Source organism: Phoca vitulina, unplaced genomic scaffold, assembly GCF_004348235.1.
Source record: "Phoca vitulina isolate PV1807 unplaced genomic scaffold, GSC_HSeal_1.0 scaffold75, whole genome shotgun sequence".
NCBI classification, from domain to species: domain Eukaryota; kingdom Metazoa; phylum Chordata; class Mammalia; order Carnivora; family Phocidae; genus Phoca; species Phoca vitulina.
In genome coordinates this window covers 247,487-265,312 of record NW_022589778.1, presented here as the reverse complement: position 1 = coordinate 265,312, position 17,826 = coordinate 247,487, and the positions used below count along the sequence as shown (strand labels likewise).

Genomic DNA, 17,826 nt, shown 5'->3' with positions numbered 1-17,826 from the left:
CTAATAATTGTAGATTATTTTGAGTTTTCTGTGTAACAATAACATCATCTATAAAGAAACAGAGTGTTATCCTCTTCTCTTATCCCCATATCTCTAATTATTCATCTTATTACACTGGCTAGGATGTAAAGTAAAAGTGAATAAAGGGATGACAGTGGGCCATCCTTTCTTTTTTTAGAGTCCAGTCATAAAACTTTTATTCCACTTACATCATCTTAATCTACATGTTCTCAACAATTATGTTTGAACTGGTATTGAAAGTTTCATGAAAAATTAAACAAACCTATCCATCATCTTAAGTTATTTCTCTGTAAACTATTCTTATAGTCATGCATATACAGCACAAAAACGAAAAACCCTAAAATAAGTTAAACACACGTTTTGTTTTACTAGTGATTGATGTATATGAAATAAAGGATATTAGGAAATTTGATTTTACAGCATCTTTTTTCGTACATTTGTTCTCAGTTTGCCTAAAACATTTAGATACAAATAAGTGTAGCAAAAAATAACGAAGTACGCAGCAGGTAACTTTACAAAGAATGAAATATGAACCATTTTCTGCCCTTATCCAGAGCAAAGTGGGTCACAGCTTTCTGTAAAGGAAACTTCTATAGCTGTAGTCAAAAGTGTGCCCATTAAAAAAAGGTACAGCATGGGGAATATAGTCGATGGTATCGTGATAGAGTTGTATGGTGACAGATGGTAGCTACACTTGTGATGAGCACAGCATAATGTCTAGAGTTGTCCAATCACTATGTTGTACACCTGACACAGATGTAATATTGTAATATTGTGTGTCAACTCTCCTCAAAGTGTGCACACTGAGAGTGTGTATCCCACAAATACACTTCATTTAACATGTCATAACCATTGAGTTATAGCCACAATATACCTAAAGTACTGGGCCAAACATTTATAAGTTGTATAAAAATGCCACATTCCTATATTAAGTGCCTCAAAACCAGACACCTCCCAGGGGGGTCCTCTTGTGAGGATGAGCGTAAGATGATGTATGGAATCGGTATATGGTACACCTGAAACTAATATAACACTCTATGTTAACTATACTGGAATTAAAATAAAAACTTGATTAACAATGAATAAATAAATAAATGCCAAAAAAAGAAAGACAATTTCCTACACTCAATCAGCTCTACTCCTCTAATATTAAACAGAAAAACCACACAAGAAAGATAAAAATTCAAATAGAAGTAACATAAACCTATCACAAATCATAAACAAAAACCTCTCTGTGGGATAGCTTGGGTGACAAACAGTCTACTCTGTAAATTTTAGAATGAGGCAGACAAAATTTGGAAGGCTAATTTTCCCCTCTTTTTCCTGCTTCAGCTTTGTTTCCTTGGGTATCTGGTGTTTGCAAGGTCAAGTTGCCTCTCAGTCATTGCATTATTAGCCTGCTCTCTTTGTATGACTCTTCACTCAGTGTATCAAGTTCAGCAATGGTCTCATCAAAAGTTGTCTATACAAGAGAGCAGGCTTGCTCAGAGGAGTTCAGACCTCATAGTAGAAGACAGAAAAGTTAAGGATGAGACCCCATCTGATAGGATGTGTCCATTGGCACATCCTTTCTGCTTATTTCAAAGCTTCTTGGTATGCTTGTGGTGACTGATCCACAATCCCTTTCCTGTCAGCACCAGAAGCTACCTCAGCCATGTAATAGTAAGAGTCCCCTTTCACTTTCAAATAGAAGATTTCGCTCTCTGCTCGCAAAGCACTGTGATCAAGAACTTCTCCAAAAGAGATAGTATATCATTGCAGATGTACTCTAAGCTTCGTCACAGTTTTCTCTCTCTACTCATGAATAATCTTTTTTTTTTTCTCAGCATCTTCTGTCCTTAGCTCAGTACTTGAGATGACTCTCCAAAATGACCTATGGCTTTTTACATGTTTTGCAAGTAACTGAGAAAAAGATACTTTCCTCACTGGAGATAATTCGGCTCCTTGCTTGGTTACAGACATTATGCGGGCTGCCATGTCATCATACTGCTTAGCCTACTTGGTCAGTTTTGCTTCTATTCCAGCTTAACTTTTCCTTTTTGAGTCTGAAGTGGTTGGTAGAAGATGGAGGGGGCTCAGTAATTTCTGCCCTTTTGTTTTCAAAGATATTTTTATCAGATCAATGGTATTCGCATCTATTTCTAAATTACTAAAAGTTGTTTTTTGAATTTTATCAAATGCTTTCCCTGAACCTATTTGAAATAGTCATATTGTTTTTCTCTTTTAATACCTTAATGTGGTGAATTATATTTACGGATTTTCTAATTTAAGCCTGAAGAAGAGCAGTCTTACACATTTTCTTTTTGTATAATTTTTTAATTGTCTTATTTACCCATAAAAAGGCATGTTTTTCAGTCATTTTTAACTTTATTAAAAATTATATGATGCTATATGTAATAATTTAGGGCTTTTTTTCTACAAATAATATATTGTTAATGTTCATACTTATTATTGTAGTTAGCTAGAATTCATTCATTTTGACTGTTGGTTCGTATTTCATTTTGAAAATAAAATATTACAGGCTTATTCATATTAATTATGGGACTTTTTATAAGCTATAATAATAAAGACAGTATGTAACTGGCACAGGGATAGAAAATTGGCCAATGGGATCGAACAGAGAACTCAGAACTAGACTTAGGTATCCACTGAAATTTAGGTACATCAGAGGTGGCCTGTCTCAACAGTAAGGAAAGGTGAGAGAATTCAGTAAATGAAACTGGATGACTGGTTACCCACAAAAATAAAATCATCACCAGATAGATTAAGGATTTTATTTTTTTTAAGATTTTATTTATTTTTATTTATTTATTTGACAGAGAGAGACACAGCGAGAGAGGGAATTCCACATAGCAATCACTATCATTTCTTTGATAGAACTGATTTATAAAGATACCTGTACTACTGCTCCAACACATTAATTAGCTGTCAGATATCATCCAGACTATTTTCTTGTACTGAAATCCATTGCTTGAGAGGTAGTAGAAAGTAAACATTGAGGGTGTAAGCTTCGGAAACAGGTAGGCCTGGGTTCACATTCTAACTCTGTAACTTAGTAGCTATTTGGTGTTGAACAAGTAAATCTTCTATGTCCTGTCTTCCTCTTCTGTGATATCAAGATAATAATAATAACAGTACATATTTGATAGGTTTTAATATGTTTATAGTATTAAATGAAATAATATATACAAGGCATTTAGCACAGAGTAAGAACTCAACATAGGACAATTATAAAGAGTTTATTTAGGGGCGCCTGGGAGGCTCAGTCATTGAGCATCTGCCTTCGACTCAGGTCATGATCCCAGGGTCCTGGGATCGAGCCCCGCATCGGGCTTTCTGCTCAGCGGGAAGCCTGCTTCTCTCTCCCACTCCCCCTGCTTGTGTTCCCTCTCTTGCTGAGTCTCTCTCTGTCAAATAAATAAATAAAATCTTAAAAAAAAAAAGAGTTTATTTAGAAATAATTTTGTCCCAATTAAGTGTTTCTATAATGACGTTTTGTGATACGGTTTTGTCCTGAGCTTTGGAAGAGAAATTTTCTTCCCTAAGAGAGGCTGGATTCAAGATCCTTCTCACCCTAGAAAATAACCTGTAGAAACAGGTTCTCAGTGGACTTGTATGTGTTTGGAAACCTATACATCAAACCGAAAATGATTAACTGAGGAAAGAAAGAACAAGTTGATTTTTATTTCTTGAAGAGGTATCAACAACCCTGAGTGTAACTGTGTGATCCTTTTCACTAATACTCTGTCTATTCCTGTCAAAGCCCAAGAAAATCTGCTAGACTGCGTCTGTGGTGGGAGAGTCACTGGGGCATCTCACACCTGCATTGACAGGCTCTTCTTACTATCTCTCTGTATTTTTTACCCTGTGCTATTTTGGAACAACATCTATATATTTTCCTTCTCTTCAGTTGAAAACAAACAAAAATAAACTAAACTAAGCTAACTAAAGGGAACAATACAAACACTCCTCTCTGAAACAAAACCACCTTGGAAAATATATTCTTTGTATCATGATAGAACCAGAAGCTTTTCCTCCATACCAGTATCTGTAATTCTAAAGAAAAATAGCATTGACCAAAAGTTAGGAAACATTGTAAAAATGTTATAAAGATGTTGGAACTTTCCAGGAAATGCCTAATTTATTAGCATCACTAAACTGGATTAATTTATTATCCAGATCTGGAGTGCCCTACCCTTCTAAATGGCCCACCTTGTCATTTATACTCTTATTCAGCATTTTTTTTTTTGCATGAGAACCAATTTATGGAAAATAAAGATATTTCGTGATGTTTAACTTTTTGACCTTTAGTAAAAAGTTTTAAAAATATGTATCTTTAAAAAGATGATAAATGGACACTTTAAAACACCAAACAATAAAATAAAATAGAATATGACTAACATCCAGAAGAGTGTCATTTAACAGGTAACAAAACACATTCATCTATTTTACTTTACTGAATCCCAAGGGGAGAGGGTACATTTGTACAAATTAGACTACCTATTTATTGTACAAATTAATTCCAATGAGAAGATAATTTTGCTTTATTTTTCATATTATAGAGAAGTAGCAAGATGAAGGCAGCTTTCTATAAAGCTCTTATCCTGGGGCGCCTGGGCGGCTCAGTCGGTTGAGCGTCCAACTCTTGGTTTTGGCTCAGGTCATGATCTCAGGGTGGTGAGATCAAGCCCCTCCTCGGGCTCTGTGCTGAGCCTGCTTAAGATTCTCTCTCTCCTTCTCCCTCTGCCCACCCCCTCCCCCTGCTTGCACTTTCTCTCTCAAAAAAATAAAAATAAAAACAAAAAATAATAAAAAGCGCTCATCCTGAAATTAAATTGGAGGCTACATTCTGAATCTATATGATGTCTGTTTGATCACAAGTTGGTCACTGCAGGTACGTAGGTATAGATTATACCAATTACCTTCTGAGCTCTTGTTCTCACTTTTACTTGTTTGTTTAATTAGTTGAATCTCATTGCCAGTCAGGTGTAGAAGCCTCAAGGTTTATCCTTCTTCTTAGATCTTTTTAGATCTTATCTTCTTAGATCTTTAAGTGTTCTTGCCACACACACATAACTAAGCAGGATGCTGAATATGTTAATTAGCTTGATTGTGGTAATCATTTCATAATGTACACATATATTAAAATGTCACATTGTACACCTTAAATATATATGATTTTTATTTGTCAATCATTTCTCAATAAAGTTGGAAAAAATACGGGCCACAAACCGTAACTCACAATTATGGAAGGATCAAGCTATAGCCTTTTCGCCATGGAAGTTTCTGTTTAAAGGAGAATGCACGAAGCCTTTAAGTATTTAAGACGTCTCTAAAAGGAGGAAGTGGAGAGACACAAATCTCAACTATAAAACCCTTCAGCTGATTAGGTCAGAGCTGAGGAAGCGTTTTATTTTCTTTCTGAAGTCCGAATCTTTTTCTCTTAATTTTATTTTCTTACAGTGATGTGCCTTGGAAGCCGGAGCACCTCAATTCTGATTCACTAATCTTGTATGCCATTTTTCAATCACTCTTTCTTCTCTCATACCTCCTCTGTGACATCCTGGCTCCCTACCCTCCCTCCTGCAGTCTTAGAAGTGTGATAGAAACCCAGTGTTCTACTACGGAAGGAGATGCATACAGGTAAACTAACCAACCAAGCATCTATACGATGCAGTTTGCGCTGCTCTAAATACAGTGATTAACAGAGTTAATGTTGTGTTATATATTTAAAACAAACAAATTATGAACAAGGCTGCAGTTTTATTATGATCTGCCACCTACTGAATTCATTACTTTGAACGATTCTTTTACGTTTCTGAACTTGACTTGCCATGTCAGTAAAATGAGAAAAAAATAGAAGTATATCTACTCAGAAGGTTATGTGTAGTCATTTTGCATATAACATATGCAAAAACATCTCTACATGGGAGGTATTCAAAAAGCCTCCGTTTCCAGTATTTTCTATGATGAAATTAATTTATATTTTCATAAGTTGCTGTTTTAGCTTTTGACTAAAAATGTTTGAATTCTAATTTCAGGGAAAGTATCTTGAATCCAATTCCAGCACCTTGATTACCAAAGCGAAAAGCGAGTGCTAAAACTGTCAAGCGACAGCAAGTGATTCAGCCTTCTTTTTGCTGGATTGTTTTCTGGTTAAGTTAACACACATTTCAAAACTCACCCAGAATCGTTGCCTTTTGGCTTTGACTCTGAACTTAAAGTGATGATATTTCAAGGAAAACTGAAATGCAAAGGGATGTTATGTTGCATTTACTTTAAGGTTCATTCACTATGACTTTTACATGACTTGTTAGACATTAGCCTCCCTGTTTTGAAAAGGCCAGGTACATCAGGGTCTGTGCAGAGGGTGAACACCATTAGTTTGCACTTTATCACCGTCATCCAGCTAAGAATGGCTGCATTTTACATTCCACAGGTAATGGAGGATGTCAGAGCTGTTTCAACTCTTATACAAGTCAAAACTTCACAAAGACTCAGGGTTTCTGATTTTAGGCGAGGAACACTTTCTCTGCCCAAGTTCCCCAAAAAACCTCCACCTGCTCTGCGACGAGATTGTAGTAATTATTGTCTGCGAGTGTGTTTTGTAACCTATTGATGAACTCTGGGGTAGAACTGGTTCAGAACTTATTATTTAAATAAGTTATTAGAGGGGCACCTGGGTGGCTCAGTTGGTTAAACGTCTGCCTTCGGCTCAGGTCATGATCCCAGGGTCCTGGGATCGAGCCCCGCATCAGGGTCCCTGCTTAGTTGGGAGTCTGCTTCTTCCTCTCCCTCTGCCCTTACCCCCTCCACTCATGTTCTCCCTTGTTCTCTCTCTCTCAAATAAATAAATAAATTCTTAAAAAAATAAATAAGTCATTAGAGGGCAGAGCCAAACTTTGCTTCAACTCTTTTCTTCAAACTGGATTTTAACTAAGATTAAGTATCATAATAACATTGTGCTGCCATTCATTCTTCACATCAACTCATAGATGTGTGGGATTTCAGAGACTCAAATGACAGCGTGTTCACTCGACACAGTCCTAATCTCGTGTGTGCCCACCTAAGCATAGCCCGGCCTGCTGCACCCCCAAACAGTGACGGTCTTCTTTGGGCATTGAGCAGAGCTTCTATTTCACTTCATTACATCTTATCACACTTTTCATTTTTTATTCCATTAAGGCAGGCTCATCTTCCCCTCACACGGCCAGAGCCTACCAATTGGTAATAAATCTCAGCTTCAAACCTACTCAAAAGGGGAGAAATCAAATGAGTAAAGAAGGAAGTAGACCACAGCTGCTGCTTCTTTTCATACTCACAGATTTTCTGCACCTGTAGGGGATTTGTTAAGATCCTCAGTGTAATATTCTGGGATGGACATAAATTGTGTGTTAGGAGACTGGATTATAATTCTAACTCTGGAATTCATTAACTGAACACAGGAGCATTTCTGTCATCAATGTTTTCATATTTACAAATGAAGGATTGGACTAGATAATTTCTAGGTCACTTTCAGCTTGGAAAATATATGCTTCAGACAGTAAGAGAAAAAACATTTACTTTTTGTGTAAATAATTGTATACACGCTCTTGATTCTCAATAAGACGACCAGCATTAGTCTTGTAATTCTTGGTCTTTTTGGTAGTAATATTACTGTTAAAATGAATATGTGCTTTTTATGATGGTTAATTTTATGTGTCAATTTGACTGGATTTGACTCAGATATTTGAATAAATATTTCTAGATGTGTCTGCGATGGTTTTTCTGGAAGGGATTAGCACTTGAATTTGTGAACAGAGTGAAGTAGATTGTCTTCACCAATGTAGATGGGCATCATCTAATCTGTTGAGGGAATGAATAGAACAAAGAGGTGGAGGAAGGGAGAATTCTCTCTGCCTGACTGTTGAGGTGACATTGATCTTTTCCTGCCCTTGAACTGGGACTTACACCATTGGTTCTCCTGGTTCTCGGGCCTTCAGACTTGGACTAGAATTACCCCACTGGCTTTCCCGGGTATCCAGCTTGAAGAAGACAGATTGTGGGAATCCTCGGCCTCCATAATCATGTGAGCCAATCACTTATTTTATGTATATATCTCATGGGTTCTGTTTTTCTGGAGAACACTGAGTAATATACTTTTCTCTGCAAAAACCAGAGTTTTCAAAATTATTGACAAATTAATAATTCTTATTTTTAATTATACACGTTCACATGGCCTTCAAAACACTTTTGTACATATTAACTTATTTTTTTTCCTTTTCTTTTGTTAGAAAATGTGAATTGCTTCAAATAACTGGACAGGTATTACCATCTCCATTTTAAGGACAATGGATTCAGAATGAGGAAAAATTAGGTGTAAGCCACAAAGAATTTGTGGTTAGTTAACAGCAGGAGATATGGTACAATTTAAGTTAGCTAAATGCTAATCATATATATGCTTATTTGATTTTTAAAATCAACATCTTATGAAAGATAACATACAGAAACATGCATAATATTCAGTTTAACAATAGCTGTAATGAGAACACCTGTGTAATTATCACAGCCGTGAAGTATTAGAACATTACAGGCATCACAGAAGGCTCTCTAGCTCCTCTGTGCCAGTTATCAGTTGATTGCTTCTCGCCTTGAAACCCACCTTTTTTTATCTGCTCCGCAATAATAGAGCTTTAAGTACTTTTTTCTTGGCTGCCAATGCGATATTAAGCGTTATCGGTAGAGGGAGCTAGAGGGACTTTGCCAGAGGAAGGGGTTTCTGTTACTCCAGTGTGTGTTGCCTTTGGCATGTATGGTCTCTAAGTATGTGCCGCATTGCTGATGCAGGATTCTCAACGAGGTGATGTCCTAACTCCCTCGGTGTCTATCAGCCAACCTTGACCCGTCTGTACCCCAGAGGGATGTTTCCTGCTTGCCCAGTGACTGTGAACCACCTTCGGCCTCGGTAACTCCGTGAACTTCCGCCACGCTGTGGGCTCCAACTACCACCCTTTCTTAACAAGGTACGAGCCCCGATCTTGAGGAAGGACACCCCTTCCAAGTTTGTCCTTCCGCGTGTACCTCCCTGAGCCATAACGTATTTCTCAGAATTGTAGTTACATGTTTGTAATTTCTCCTCTGTTACAGTTGTTTGGGACCCTGACTGATGCGCCTCACAAATCACAGATCCCTCATTTCTCCCCAGAGGCGGCTATTCTAACTCATTTTAAATGATTTCTTTGAGTTCCTTTATAAGTTTGCTACTCGTATATACATTTTTTAAAGGATGAACGAGTTTGAAAAATTCCCTGCCAGTGCAAGTGGGTGGGAGGGGTGTGTATGTGCAATATTGGCAATGAACATGTGTCTTACACATGCGTAGACGCCTGCAGAACCAGAGGGCAGCTGAGCATGCCTGTTCTTGTACATTTAGGGGTGCACAGGTACTGTGACCGGAGGCAAGAGTAGTATGAGTGAGTTTCCTTGTTGTAACTGTGCACACGTGTGTGTTTGTGCGTGTGTGTGTGTGTGTGTGCCGGTGTGTGACTGAGTGGAAGCAAGGAAGCTCTCTGCCCAGGGAGCTCCAGCTCCTAAGCTGTAAAAGACCCCTACTTTTGACTCCAGCTGAGGTCTATTGAGGTGAGGAGTTTCCTTTCTCATGGTGGGGAGGGCTGGGTGTTGGGTTTCATCGCACTTTTAAACATAGTTTCATTTCGTCTTTTTTAGAACTCTATGTAAACACAGTGTCTATAATCTTTTATTTGCTCTCTTTCGTTCAAAATGATGTCTTTTAGAGACACTATTTTTGCTGTACCTGTGGTCTGCTTTATTTATGTATCCACAATGTGTTTCCCATTCTAAAGTTGTGTGGCATTTGGATTGCTTCCAATATCTGACAGTTATGAACAACCGTGCTCTCAACATTCTTGTATCTATTGCAAATAAGCATGTTTATCTCTGTGGACTATACACAGGGGTGAAATTTCTGAATTAAAGGGACTACCTCTTCAACACTTCTAGATTATGGTATATTGTTCGCCAAAGACGTAAACAAAGCTTTATCAAAGAGGTACCAATTTACAATTCTTCCAGCCATGTAGGAGAATTCTGGTAGCTCTATATGCTTGTTAACATATATTAGTATGAAGTAAAATATTATTTAGCATTTTCTTGACTTCTGAAGTTTAGTGCCTTTAGTGTATGTTTACTAGTTATTTGGTTTCCTCTTTTGTGAAATGTTCTCTTAAGTCTTTTACCTGTTTTACTCTCTGGTTGTCTGACTTTTTAGTTTTCTTCCTTATAAATAATCTGGATAAAATCCTTTTATCAGCTATATGTGAGGTAAATACCTTTTTCCATTTCATGGTGCTTGACTTTTTAAAAATGATATCTTTTGAAGAAGGCAAAATTATGATCGTAATTTTAACATTGTTGAATTTATTAATCTTTTTCTTCATGGCTACTGCTTTTTGTATTTTAAGATACCAAAGATATTAATATATTCTTCCATATTATCTTCTAAAAGCTTTATGGTTTTGCCTTTCACATTTAGGTTTTTAATCTACCTGGAATTGATTTTTTTATATGGCATGAATGCTCTTGCTATTATGCCATAATTTCTAAAAATCAAATGTGCACAAGTTCACCATTACTATTTAGCTTATGCATGTACAATTTTAGGAGAGCTAGCCTGATAGAGAAGGGTGCTGAATTGGGTGGGTGGGGTTGGGGGTAGAGACTTTTCTTTTTAAGAAACCCATAAGTAAGCTCTTACTGATGGGAAGTACTTTACTTCCATAACTTCAAAAAAGCTAATTTTATAGATAAACCAATTAAGGGTTAGAGAGTTGAAGGAAGTTGGCTCAAGGTCACACAGTAGTATCAATTTGAGCAAGGATTCAAATTTTTACCATTGGACTCAAAAGCTTCTGCTATTCTGTCTCTCTAGGGAAGGGGTGTGTGTGTGTGTGTGTGTGTGTGCGCGCGCGCGCACGCACACGCGTGTGTTCCCTTCTTATTTTCTTTGCTTTTCCATGCTTTTAATTTGACATTGGATTTTCCAGGGACAACAGACTATCTCTGATTCCCATTCTGAGTTTTGCCTATGCTCAAAGTTACTCCACTTTCCTTGTAAGTGTTTTCTTATGTTTTTAAAATAGTCCCATATGCACTTATGCTTCTCTTTCTCTGTTTATGTTACATTATCTTTCAATAAAAATTTTTCATTCAATAAATATAGACATTTGACTATTTCCTAAAGTTTGAATTCTTATTCTGTATGCCAGGCCCCCAGAACCTGCTCTGGTTTGCTAGCTATGTTCTGTGGAGCCCTTGGGGGCTCTGACAAATTCCCACATAATACACACTGGTGGTTGCTGGGCTAAGCAGGTTGGGTTTTGCTTCCCTCATCTCACACAAACTTCAGCCAGAGAAATTCTGATTTATCTGTTATATTTGTTTGGGCTTCCAGTTAAAATTTCATTTGAATAAAGTTTTTTGCCACTAAAAATGTCTGAAAACAACTGGTCAGAGTGAGTAATTTTAGGATGCAACAGGGTGCTTTCAGTCATCCAGTTATAAGATTATTAAAAAAACTCTACTGGAGAAAATTAAATTTACAAGGTTTTTAATTCTATAATTAATAAGTGAATTTAGTAAGGTCAATCCAAAAAGTCAATTTTATTTATACGTTAATAACAAACAATTGGAAGATAAAATAAAACAATATTTATAAGAGCATCATAAAACCCAAAATACTTAGGAAGATATTTTTTAAAAAGACATGAAAGACTTCTGTATTGAAAACTGCAAATAATTGCTAACAGATTTCAAAAAAGATAAATAATTTAGAGCTGTATCATGTTCATGGGGTGAAAAACTCAGTATTATTAAGGTATATGTTCTCACCACATTTACTTCGACACTATCATAATAAAAACCTTACCCTCTTTGGTTTTCCTTCTGCCCCTGGATCTTGCTTATCTTTCTTATTACTTTGTTATTTCTTCAATGCCGTCAAGCTATGTATATGTATAAGTATATGCATACTTATATCCTTTGGTTGAGCTAAAACAAAGTACCTAATCTATGGTTTCTCCACTTTACTACTGACACTGGGGGCTGGATAATTCTTTGTTATCCAAAGCTGTTATGTGTGTTGAATGTGTGGCAGCCTCCTTGTCCTCTCCCCATATGGTAGCATCCTCCCATTTGTGACAAACAAGAATGTCTAGTCATTGCTAAATGTCCCCTGGGAGGTAAAATTGCCCCTAGTTTAGAGCCACTGACTTGACATATCATTTGCTGAAGCAAAAATACCAACTTTTCAAATAATATTTTTCTTCCTGTCATTCCATTTATTGCTTTCCAACATTGTTTTTTTATCCCAATTCTTGCCAACTGCTTTATTATAGATTGAAACATTTGCAAGGATTACATCCCTTTAAATCATTCATTTATTTCCCATTAATTATAGAATTAATTCCAAGTTTCTTAGCATGCCATGAGCTCCATCTACTTCTCCAGTTTCTTGTCTCACCATACCTGGTTTTACATGACTATTCTTGATGCATTATTTTTTTTAATCATTCTTTGCTCACACCACTGTATTGTTTTTCATTATGTCTGTGCTACCTTTCTTCCCTTGATCTGTGAATCAGATATTTCTTATGTGTCTCTTCAAACCCTCTTGGGTCCATTTCTGACTTGCGACACTGTGTGTCAAGAGTTTTGTGGTGGCTTCAAGGAGTCTGACCCAAGTGTGGGCCTGTATGTGTATGTTTCATATCCTGCCATGGGTTTTTCTTGTGTTGCCATGTGAGATGCTGGTGGAAATTTGCCTGATAGTCTTGAATGGGTACAGGAGAAATTGATGCCTGTGGGGCCATTCTTTTTTTTTCTTTTTTCTTTTTCACCTTTTTTTTTTTTTTTTGACTTTTTAAATTTTTATTTTAATTCCAGTTAGTTAACATACAGTGTTAGTTTCAGGTGTAAAATGGAGTGATTCAACAATTCCATATATCACCCATTCTCATCAAGACAAGTGAACTCAGGGCACCTGGGTGGCTCAGTCGTTAAGCGTCTGCCTTCGGCTCAGGTCATGATCCCAGGGTCCTGGGATCGAGCCCCACATCGGGCTCCCTGCTCTGCTGGGAGGCCTGCTTCTCCCTCTCCCACTCCCCCCTGCTTGTGTTCCCACTCTCACTGTGTCTCTCTCTGTCAAATAAATAAATAAAATCTTAAAAAAAAAGAGACAAGTGCACTCATTCATCTCCATCACCTGTTTAATACATGCTCCCACCTCCTCCTCTCTGGTAACCATCAGTTCGCTATAATTAAGAGTCTATTTCTTGGTTTTCTCTCTCTCTTTCTCTCTTTTTTTTTTCTCATTTGTCTTGTATCTTAAATTCCATATATGACTAAAATCATATGATACTTTCTTTTCTCTGACTGACTTCACTTAGCATTATACTCTCTAGCTCCATCCATGTCATTGCAAATGGCAAGATTTCATTCTTTATGGCTGAATAATATTCCATTATATATATATATACACACACACACACACGCTATACATATATATACACTACATATGTATACATTACATACATATATATACACATACCATATACATACATATATATACATATACACACACACCACTACATACATACATATATATACACACACCATATATATATATACATATATATATACACATATATATACACACACACCACATACATATATATCTTTTTTTGTTTTGTTTATTTTTTTAATTTTTTATTATGTTAATCACCATATATTATATCATTAGTTTTAGATATAGTGTTCCATGATTCATTGTTTGTGCATAACACCCAGTGCTCCATGCAGAACGTGCCCTCCTCAATACCCATCACCAGGCTAACCCATCCTCCCACCCCCCTCCCCTCTAGAACCCTCAGTTTGTTTTTCAGAGTCCATCGTCTCTCATGGTCCGTCTCCCCCTCTGATTTCCCCCCCTTTTTTATCTACTCATCAGTTGTTGGATGCTTGGGCTGCTTCCATATCTTGGCTATTGTAAATAATGCTGTTATGAACATAGGAGTGCATGTATCCTTTAAATTAGCATTTTTGTATTCTTTGGGTAAATACCATTCTTGAACAATAGGAGATATAAATAAATGTTTCCTCCTTCACCCTTTGGGTGGATAGTTTTGAGAATATTCTAAAAAGTTCCTGAGAAATTTCCACATAATCAAGCACCAGTTACTAGTCTTGGTATCCAACCCAATAACATATGCTTACATTGGTTTGCCCACCTTCCCTGTTTTGCTCCTGCTGTCCCTTACTTGTGCAGCGTAGGATCAATTCCCAAACAAACCACCTGCATATAAGCCTTAGTCTCAGGTGCCGCTTTTGGTGGGCCTAAAACTAAGGCAACCTGGCTGACTTTTGCTCCTCCTTTAAGATGGCTTCTTCATCTTCATCCTGTTAATTCTCTGTCTTCTCAATCATCTTTTTGTTCAGTCTAAGGCTGAGAACTCTTTCTTTTTTTTTAAAGGTGGTAGCCTCCTTTTTAAATTTCTTTTTATTTTTTTAAAGATTTTTATTTATTTATTTGACACAGAGAGACACAGCGAGAGCAGTAACACAAGCAGGGGGAGTGGGAGAGGGAGAAGCAGACTCCCTGCTTAGTAGGGAGCCTGATGTGGGGCTCCATCCAAGGACCCTGGGATCATGACCTGAGCCAAAGGCAGACGCTTAACTGACTGAGCCACCCAGGCGCCCCCTGACAACTAATTCTTGCGAGGATATAAGTTTAAGGAAAGCACAATTCCTCTGAGGCTAGAGAAAGCCCTGAAAAATACATGGAATCACGTGTCAGAATTTGTACAAATTAAATTACAATATCGTATTAAATAGCCTTATTCTCTGTGCGTCAGTAAGCAAGAGAGGACTTGAGAAGACTGAAGGCTTGAAGAGGAAGGAGAAACTGAGCTAGATCTTCCATGAGGAATGCTATGGAATCCACTAGAACTGAGTGAAATAATCACAAGATAGTGGAAGGCATCCACAGAGGGACAGATGTATAACAGGGAATAATACATGTATATTTTTAATTAGTGGACATATATGGTCCCCTCAATGCCCATCCCGGGTCCTAGGGGTAAAAAGTTTTGTTTCCTGGATCAGCTGTCTACACTCCCTTTTGTTACGTAGAATCAAGGTTATTTGCTGAGAGGGAGAAAACTAAATGCACAACAAAGGAGAATGTGTTGATATTTGTGACAAACAGCTGGTAAGAAAGGAAAAGAGAACCTGGGAGGATATTGTCTCAGATTTGAGGGGGCAGTTGCCATTCATGAAAATCTTGCAGAGATCATTGGGAAGAAAGTTTTCTTCATTAAAAGAAAAAAAAAAAAAACAACCCAACAACTCTGCAGCTGAGACTCAGAGCAGATAGAACAATGAAGAGGAAAGACTACCAGCCTGGGAACCAGCAGTGCAGACAAGAGAAAGAGGTAGTACAATGATGTGGGAGTCTACGAGAGAGTCCTTGAGCACGCCGAGCGTGCCAGTCGGCCAAAACACCCCTATGGCGAGCAGTTTAGATTGCCGCTGCTAAGGCGTTGTTAAGGGACGTCCATGAGTAAAGCAACTTTTAAGTATACAATACCGTGTCATTAGCTACAGGCACTCTGCTGTATAATAGTTCTCCCAGTTACTGAAACCGTGTACCCTCTGATCATTATCTCCCCCACCTCCCCACCTCGCGCAAGCCCTTGGGAGCCACAATCTTACTGTTTCTTTTGGTTTGACTATTTTAGATTCCACAAAGAAGTGAGATCATAGAATAGGTATCTTTCTATGTCTGGCTTATTTCACTTAATGTCTTTCGGGTCCATCCATGTGACCCCAAATGGCGGGATTTCCTGAGCTTTTAGTATCCTAGCCCCAAATCAGATTATATGCATTATGCTTTTTAAATCGAATTTCAATGATATTAACAGAGTTAAAGTGAATACTTAAAATGTGGCAAGATTTGTGCTAAATGCTTTATCAACATTATCTAAACAAATACTTAGTATAACCACTTAGAGACTGTTATTGGGGATAGAGAGTAAATCTAGACAAGGTAAGTAATTTACCTATGGGCACCATACATATGATAACTCTAGGAATAGATACCCCCGGTCTGCCTGACACGAAGTCCATGGTTGTAACTAGTAGAAAGTATACAAAAAGTCACCAAATGGCCAACTATGATCTAAAATAAGAAAGTCTAGGGAAAGTGAAGGAATACTGTCAAGATAAATACTTCTATATAATTTGACATTATTACTGACAGCATTTAGAAAGCAAACAGATGCATCTGCATTAAAGGGCAGGGGGAGAGTATCAGGTGGCAGGTCTATAAATAGTGATATGTGCCTTCTAATTAAGATGGATAGCTGAGTCCCTGGTTATACTTCTATTTTTGTTTATATCATTTTCTCCGTAAGGATTGTTGAATGGCAGTTGTTGTCATGATCAATGCATAACAAATGAAATAAGTTAATATCATTTCTGGTTGAAAAATACCATTCATTTGGATTGAAATGAATGTTTAAAACCATGAAAAGTGTAAAAAGAAACTTAGCATCATTGCAACACTTATCAATAAGATCTGAATCTGTGTCTAAGGGCTGTCATTATACTCTTGAGAAGAGTATGAAGTGCAAAAGTTAAATTTTTTCCTTAATTCATTCAAAAAACTTTCATGGAAGAGATTCTGAACAAAAAAAATACTTTACTACTTTAATTGGTAGATATTAGTATCCTCTTCTTGTAAATAAAGAAACAAAGGTTTTCAGACTTTACCCAACACACCTGTGGTCATACGGCTGGTGGGCGGCAGATTTGGCTTTCTCGTCAGGCTTGTCTGGTTCCAAAGTCTGCGCCATATTCCCTAATTAGGCAGATTTCACATAGTCTTGCAAAAATAAGCAAAACAACCCCTGGGTGCCATCAGCGCATTATCCTTCCTCCTCCTCCTAATAACAACCTTTGGGGGAAACCTCATGGATCACAGGCTTGGGCAGAATGTCACATTGTCTGGCAGAACGTCGGCTTAAAAGGTCAATAAGCTTCTCAGTAAAGCATTCTAATCATCCACGGAAAATAAATTGCTCATATTTCTGCTGACTAAACAAAGTGAAGGCTAACTCATTATGTTCATATTTTGGGTACATTTCTCAGGGCCAAAAAGTTACTAGTGTGTAAATCATAGTCTGACCAGCTATTAACATTTTTCTAAAAAGATAGTTTTAATTATCTTCACCATGAGTGAGAGTTTTAAACACGATGGAAAATCACATACACTTGAACCCAACTGGAGGACATACAGAGAAGTCACACTAAGGTGATGAGGGTACGAATGAGTTCGACTACAGAGGAAATATCTGAGAATACAGATTGCTGCCATAAACACCTACAGGCTGAGTCAGGCTGCAGAAGTTAGAAACAATCAATAATTACTAAGATGCAAGGAAGACAGAGCAAGAGGAAATTGAAGGAGAACCCTTAGAATGGATTCTCAGGAAAGAGTCCTCTGACTATAAAAACTGTGAGTTTTTAGAATAATCTATCTACCACAGGAAGCTGTGAAAGTGCCATCATTTAGGACACCCAGGGATTAGACAGGCTCCCAGAACCACTAAAAGCAAGTGTTAGCAGATACATTAGTGGGTAATGAAGACAGTAGCTTTTCCATTGTTTACTCCCATCAGTACAACTTAGCGGAAGTCTTCTTTGTCCTTGAGTAACGTTTCAGATGTTTGTTAAAAGATGCAGATTTTCACC

The 17,826-nt window shown here is 37.4% G+C and overlaps 1 pseudogene; it reads right to left on the bottom strand.

The window, feature by feature from the left end:
• Window positions 1-1,324: 1,324 nt before the first annotated feature.
• LOC116625227 lies at window positions 1,325-16,928 on the bottom strand (annotated as a pseudogene).
• Window positions 16,929-17,826: the final 898 nt, after the last annotated feature.